Below are 8,404 nucleotides of genomic sequence, written 5' to 3' on the forward strand. Positions count from 1 at the left end.
TTTATATACTTATTTTTTTTCCTTGTACTTTCTTTACTTAAGAATTTTAAGTAGTTTATGACCTGCTCTTCTACAAAAGAGTTGATCAGTTACAATCCTGAAATTGAAAGATTTATTCGATTGCGCAGGAAAGAACAAACATCGTCTTCCCAAGGAGCATTTTGTAAAGAAATGGAAAACTAGGAAGTAGAGGACATTAACCCACTTGGGATCCCACCACCGGTCCATGTAGATGAGCAATTTGATGAAGTGGCGCCAAGGCTAGCAAACAGAATCCTTAGGGATTATGCTAGACCTGATCGCTTCAACTGTGAATCTAGTGTCAGGAAGCCCCCAGTGGTAACCAACAACTTTGAAATCAGGACCGGCCTGATTCAGACAATTCAACAATCTTGTATCTTCACTAGTGATACAAGTGAAGACCCACAAAGTCATTTAATTGATTTTTTAGAACTTGTAGAAATTGCTAAGTATAATGGAGTACCTCCTGAAGCTATCAAGTTAAGGCTATTTCCTTTTTCTTTAAAAGGAGATGCCAAGACTTGGTTGCGAAGTTTGCCTCAAGGGTCCATTACGACATGGGACCAGATGACTCAGAAGTTTTTAAACAAATATTTTTCCCCTGCTAAAACAACAAAGTTAAGACAAGACATATCTAATTTCTTGCAGACTGACACTGAGTCATATTATCAAGCTTGGGAAAGATTAAAAGTAATGTTAAAAAAATGCCCACACCATGACATTCCTGAACATATGCAATTGTATATTTTTTATCACGGGCTAAAACCCTCTGCTAGAAATGTGATAGATGCAGCTGCAGGAGGTTTTGTAATGGGCAAAACCACAGAGGAAGCGTTGCAACTATTGAATGAAATTTTTGAGAACGGTATCCAATGGTCATCTGAGCGGTAATCATTAAAAAGGTTGTTACGGTAAATCAGGATGATGCTTTAAATACACTAACGCAGCATATAGTTTCTTTGGCACAAAAGTTTGAATCTTTTCAGGTGAATACATAACAATCAAACCAATATGAGACTTGTGACATGTGCGGAGGAAACCACCAGAACCATGAATGTCAAGCAACCAATCAAACGGATGAACAGGTTAATGTCATCGGTTACAAGCCATATCCTTTTGGGAGTCCAATGGCACAAAAGCATCCGGGATTTCAGTGGAGTAACCCAAATGGTGCAGAAAACTCTCAAAGCTTCCAGAACAACAGGTACAAGGTCCGCCGGGATACCAGAGTCAAAATTGTGGGCAACCGAGTTATAGACCTTATCAGCAAGCAGGACCATATCAACAAGCAGGGTCATACCAGCAGAGGCCCCAACAAGCTCATCCAAGTCTTGATGACCTTTTGTACAAATATATTAAGGTCACTGATGAAAAGATGGAAAGCCAAAATTCATCCCTAAAAAATCTGGAAATTCAGTTAAGCCAATTGGCAGCTCTTGTGTCAGAAAAGATTCAGGGTCCCTTACCAAGCAATACAGAGAAAAATCCAAAGGAGCACTTTAAGGCCATCAATTTATGGTCAGGTAAGGAACTAGATAAACCTTATCCAGACAGACAAGAAAAGAACCAGGCAGAACAACCGGTAGACAAGGGTAAGAATATTGAAAAATTATCTGAACCATCAAAGAAGAAAGAAATAAAGAATAAGGAAGAAAAAATTTCTGAAAAAATGGTTGCCCCACCTCTGACAATTCCTTTTGCACAAAAAAATAAAACGAGAAAAGCTTGATGGTCAATTTGCAAAGTTTTTGGAAATCTTTAAACAAATTCATATTAATATTCCTTTTACTGATGCTTTGTTGCAAATGCCTTCATATGCTAAATTTTTAAAAGAAATTTTGTCAAGTAAAAGGAAATTGGAAGAAGTTTCTGTGGTAATGCTTACTGAAAAATGCAGTGTTATACTTCAAAATAAGTTACCACAAAAACTTGGTGATCCTGGCAATTTTACCATTCCATGCACTTTGGGAGGTGTATATTTTAAAAAGCACTTTGCGATTCTGGAGTTTCAATAAATTTGATGCCATTTCCTATATTTAGAAAATTGGATCTTGGTGAAATGAAGGACATAGGTGTTTCTCTTCAGTTTGCAGATCAAAGTACTAAGAAACCTAAGAGAATAATTGAAAATGCGCTTGTAAGAGTAGATAAGTTTGTTTCCCTATATTTTATAGTACTTGAAATGAAAGAATGTCCTGATGAACCGATAATTTTGGGTAGACCATTTCTTGCTACAGGAAGAGCAATCATAGATGTTCATCAAGGGCAACTAATCTTGAGCGTTGATGAAGAAAGAGTTATTTTTGATATGCAAAAGATACTAAAATTTTCAGGAGATGAGGCATCATCTTCATGCTTTTCTATTGACATGATTAGTGATCTTGCAGATGAATTCAAAGATGATCAATTAATTTCAGACTCAATGGAAAGATGTTTAACCGAATCAGGCACCGCACAAGATGATGATCCCATAATTAGGAGAGAAGCTAAAATACTAGAAAAAGATTCGGAGGATAAGGAGATGCAATCAGAAGAAGTTAAACCAAAAATTGAACTCAAAGTTCTTCCCTCTCATTTAAAATATGTTTATCTTGAGCAAGAACTATTTCCAGTAATTATTTCATCTTCTTTGACTGCAGAACAAGAAGAAAGACTAATTCAAGTCTTAAAAGCTCACAAAGGAGCCTTAGGGTGGACTGTAGAGGATATCAAAGGGATTAGTCCAACAATTTGTACGCATAGAATCCTCATGGAAGGTAGCAACAAGCCAATAATCCAACCTCAAAGGAGATTGAATCCTGCAATGCAGGAAGTGGTGAAAAAGGAGATTGTCAAGCTTCTAGCGGTAGGTATTATTTACCCAATTTCAGATAGCCCTTGGGTAAGTCCAGTTAAGGTAGTACCAAAGAAAGGAGGTATGACAGTTATAAAGAATGAAAATAATGAACTCATATCTACAAAGACTGTTACAGGATGGAGAGTCTGTATTGATTATAGACGTCTCATTGATTCTATCAGAAAAGATCATTTTCCTTTACCATTTATTGATCAAATGTTAGAAAGAATTACAGGATATGCTTTTTACTGTTTTCTTGATGGCTATTCAGGGTATAACCAAATACCAATTGCACCCAAAGATCAGGATAAGACAACTTTCACATGTCCTCATGGAATATATGCATGCAGGAGAATGCCATTTGGTCTGTGCAACGCCCCTGCTACATTTTAGCATTGTATGTCAGCAATTTTTTCTGACATGACTGAAAAATTTCTTGAAATTTTTGTGGATGATTTCACACTCTTTGGCAAAACATTTGAAGATTGTCTTTACCACTTGACTTTAGTTCTTAAGAGATGTGAAAAGACAAACTTGATTCTGAATTGGAAAAAATGTCATTTTATGGTTACAGAGGGAATTATTTTAGGACATAAAATCACTGTTAATGGGATAGAAGTTGATAAGGCTAAAATTAATCTTATAGAAGGATTACCCCCTCCCACAACTGTTAAAGGCATTAGAAGCTTTCTAGGTCATGCAGGTTTTTACAGACGGTTCATAAAAGATTTTTCAAAAATTTCAAAACCTCTGACTAACCTCTTGATGAAAGATGTTAAGTTTTATTTTTCAGGTGATTGTATGATAGCTTTTAACAGCCTTAAGGAAAAATTATCAACTGCCCCTAGTTGTGTCCCCTGATTGGAGTCAACCTTTTGAGGTTATGTGTGATGCTAGTAATACGGCAGTTGGAGCTATTTTAGGCCAAATAAAGGATAAGATTTTTCGTCCTATTTACTATGCCAGTAGAACACTAAGTGAGGCTCAACTAAATTATGCCACAACAGAAAAAGAGTTACTGGCAGTAGTATTTGCATTTGATAAATTTCGTTCTTATTTGATAGGAATAAAGGTGACTGTTTTTACTGATCATGCAGCTTTAAAATACCTCTTAGCCAAAAAAAGATGCTTGACCTAGATTGTTAAGATGGATTTTACTTCTGCAAGAATTTGACCTTGAGATAAAAGAGAAAAAAGGAACAGAGAATCAGGTAGCTGACCATTTGTCTAGACTAAAAGACCCTCCCCTTGAGTTCAACGAGATAAAAGAAGAATTTCCTGATGAACACATTTTTTCAATTGACTCTGTTGTGACTCAACTACCCTGGTTCGCAGATATTGCTAACTACTTGGTTGGAAGATGGACACTCCAAGATCCCTCTTACCAGCAGAGAAAAAGGCTTATTTCTGATGCTAAGTATTATTTGTGGAATGAACCTTACTTGTTTAAAATTTGTGCAGATAATATCATTAGGAGGTGTGTACCTGAAGAAAATATGACCAAAATTTTGTATCACTGTCATGATGGAGCAATTGGAGGTCATTATGCTGCAAACCGAACAACATTTAAAGTATTGGAGGCCGAATTTTTCCGGCCAACACTCTTCAAAGATGCCCGAGCATATGTTGCACAATGTGACAGGTGTCAGAAAATAGGTAATATCACTAAGAGAGATGAGATGTCATTGCAATCAATACAGGTATGTGAAATATTTGATGTTTGGGGAATAGATTTCATGGGTCATTTTCCTTCTTCTCATTCATTTGAATATATCCTTGTGGCTGTGGATTATGTATCAAGATGGGTTGAAGCCATCTCCACAAGGAAGAATGATGCTCATACAGTGTGTAATTTTCTTAGAAAAAATATTTTCACTAGATTTGGCACACCTTGAGTCATTATTAGTGATCAAGGAACTCATTTCATGAATAGGCAATTTTCTACTTTACTATCAAAATATGGTGTGACTCACAAAACTGGAACACCATATCATGCTAAAACACAAGGGCAAGTTGAGGTTTCCAACCGCGAGTTAAAAAGAATTCTTGAAAAAACGGTTGGAATTTCAAGAAAAGACTGGTCTTTAAAATTAGATGACGCATTATGGGCATACCGAACGACTTTCAAAACGCCAATTGGAACATCCCCATATAAATTAGTCTTTGGAAAGGCTTGCCATTTGCCAGTTGAATTAGAACACAAAGCTTTTTGGGCACTGAAAGCATTAAACTTTGAATTAACCTCTGCTGGTAAAAAGAGATTTTTTTCAGGTTAGTGAATTAGAAGAACTGAGGTTGGAAGCTTATGAAAATGCCAAAATATTCAAAGAAAAAACAAAAAATATGGCATGACAATTTGATCCAACAAAAAAGTTTCAAAAGTGGAGATCAAGTAATTCTTTACAATAGCAGGCTGAGGTTATTTCCAGAAAAATTAAAATCCAGGTGGACAGGTCCTTATAATGTTACAGATGTTACTCCATATGGGGCAATTGAAATTCAACAGATCAATGGAGGAGACAAATTTAAGGTAAATGGTCACAGGTTAAAGTTGTATTTTGGAGGACATTTTGAGCAACAACCATCGGTAACCTTGATAGCCTAAATATTCCGCTGTTAATAAGTCGAGCTGACGACATTAAACTCAGAATTATAATTTCGTTACCCATAGCCATTGAGGGTGAAGCAATGGAACCTCATAAGCCCAATATAATTTATACAAATAAATGCTTAACCAATTGATCTGGTTAATATCCAGATTATTGTACAACCGGGACATCCCATGAAGGCCTCTACAAAAACAGAGCCATCTATACAGGAGTAATTCCATGGTGGTCGGTATGCCTAAGTCACTGGTTGGTGAACCATCTGATTGTGTAAAATAATTATTGGCTCCGGTAAATTTTCTGGTTTATATCAAAACCAGGACCCCATGACTGTTAAGGTGTTAAATTAGTCCAATCTATTACACATAGAACATGTGTGGTTACAGTTTCTTTCAAGCTTTCTTCTGTGACTGTAAATTTGAAAGCTAAAAAGATTTTATTTTTAAAAAAAGTTCTTTAGTACTTTATGTATTTATAAAAAAACAAAAAAAGTTTTTAATTTTCGTAAATAAAGTACTACTTATATATAATTCTCTTTCATGGATTATTGTTTTACTGTGGGTATTAAATTCACAAAATAAGATCTCTTCATTTTTTGAATATTAACTCTTTCTTCTTGTATCACATCACTTCCAAGCTTATTATTCCAATTTTGTGAAAGCGAGGATTTGCATCTTCAACTCAAGAAATCATTGGAATTGAGAAGAGTTATGAACATCAACAGGTAGATTCAGTAATTCTTTACTAGAACTTGCTTAGAATGTTTGTCAAGGCGAAATAATAGTTGATACTAATTTTTGAAAAATGAATTAGACTTTCTTTGATTTCTTATTTTTGGCCTGAAAATGCAACCAAAACAAAAAATGTATCCCTAGTACCCAACGTTGAAGCCTGTAAACCATTCTTTCTTGTCACACCACAAGTTGAACTAGTAAATTATAGGTACCTTCGTATATGTAATTACTTCTTCCTAATTGTTTCTCTTCAGCTGAAAGTTCAAAGATGGAGCTTATAAAAAAAATTTGGCGGTAGAAAAGGCAAAAAAGCAGCATACATATAGATTCTTCATATATAGAGAAAACTCTATTGTACAGAAATAGACAAGAGGAGTTGCTCTGATGGTAAGCAACCTCCACTTCCAACTGAGAGGTTGTGAGTTCGAGTCTCCCCAAGAGCAAGGTGGGAAGTTCTTGGAGGGAAGGATGTCGAGGGTCTATTTGGAAACAACCTCTCTACCCCAGGGTAGGGGTAAGGTCTGCGTACACACTACCCTCCCCAGACCCCACTAAGTGGGATTATACTGGGTTGTTGTTGTTGTTGTCTATTGTACAGAAAGTATTGTTTAAAAAAAATATATGAAGAAAAAGAAATTGCTTCAAATTTCAGAATATATATAGCTTCAATAGCTACAAATAAAAAATTTACTATAAATATTTCTTTTATCCTACCAGCCTGAAGCCTAATATTACAAACCGAAAAAGCCCTAAAAGATTTCAACAAAATAGTGTTTAAACTACATTAGTGGCGATTTACATAATGAACAAGCCTATGGGTAAAGAAGTATAATTCTTATTGATGGTGGCCATAAATTTATCAATTCTTAAGAGTCATAGGGAGAAGAAATACAAGTTCTTGCCAAAAAGAGATGGAATCATCAGAAGGGTAAATGTTTTGTGAGGTTGAAAAGGTTAATCAGTTTTAGAAAATGAGGAAATTCTTATCTTGAATAAATTTTCTTTCCACAAGGTAAACAATGATTTTTGAAGAGAGTTGTTCAAAATGAATAAATTAATTAATTAATTAAAAAAATGTTTTTTTCCTCGAGGACGAGTAAAAGTTCAAGTATGGGGGAATTTGATGAATATAAATTATTCATGTATTTTCGTACGTATAAATAAGGATTTTTAAATAAACCATGAATAAATATATTCGATTCTCCTATATTTTCTAACAAGTTCTGCAGAGGAAAGTTGAATTAAGGAAAAAGTATTACAAGCAAAACAAGGAGGAAAAAGAGCAATGCACGTGGTAAACAAGAGTGAATCAAATTTTGAAGTCACAACATGAAGTCTTGAAGTTACAACATCAACTTTTGAAGTCACAACTTCAAGACTTAAAGTTGCAACATCATCTCACATTTGCTACACATTTTCTATAAATAGACACTCATAATGTATTGTGAAAAATGTATCTTATGGAAGAAAACTAATTTTTGGTCTCTCTCTTTAGTATTTTCTACTAGTTGTCTTTCTTTTAGAAGAATAAGTTTCCTTCATAAGTTCTTTGTTCTAAATTAGTTTTTATTACTTAGTAATGGAGTAACTTCTTCTGTTGGGATAGTTGATGAAGCTTGATATATATAATACTATCTCAGTTTAATACATCTTTGGCTTGAAACTTTTTTTTTTATATTTTGTACTGTGACGTAATAATAGATTTAATTAATCATTATTATCACTTCTACATAGTTTTTATCTCTAAGTTATTTTTATACTGATTTTATAATTCTCACGAAGCAAAATTGATATATAATAACCAATGGATAAAACAATAGAGTGGGAGTAATTTTTAGTAAACTATTATTCCAAGTTCGTAAACTTGCTTGCCTCAGTTTTAATTCTCACGGAGGAATTGTTGTAAGCATGATTATTGATTTTTTTAAATAAGAATATTCTCACGAAGGTTTTACTACCTCTTAGCACAATTCAAGCAAGAAAAATATTTCGGTCTAATCGTCACTAGTTTTAACTCAATTAATCACATAACCTCACGGAGTATTATTAATTGACTACTTCTTAGTGAGCTAAATATAATTGTATTAGCAATAAGCAATTATTCCTTAGAGAAATACATGTAAAAATTGAGATTTGTTTGTAATATATTATCAAGTGAATTCAACGATTCCCAACTCTTTTAAATTATAAATCTTCCGCAATTTCTT

General features: G+C 34.3%; 1 non-coding gene across 1 annotated transcript; it reads right to left on the minus strand.

Annotated features, from left to right (window-relative positions):
* Positions 1 to 636: 636 nt before the first annotated feature.
* Positions 637 to 743, minus strand: LOC142181429 (small nucleolar RNA R71). The gene has a single exon (XR_012710080.1). It is a non-coding gene; the product is annotated as a small nucleolar RNA R71 (small nucleolar RNA).
* Between the last annotated feature and the right edge of the window lie 7,661 nt (positions 744 to 8,404).

The sequence above is a fragment of the Nicotiana tabacum genome, chromosome 5, assembly GCF_000715075.1.
Source record: "Nicotiana tabacum cultivar K326 chromosome 5, ASM71507v2, whole genome shotgun sequence".
In the NCBI taxonomy this organism is placed as follows: domain Eukaryota; kingdom Viridiplantae; phylum Streptophyta; class Magnoliopsida; order Solanales; family Solanaceae; genus Nicotiana; species Nicotiana tabacum.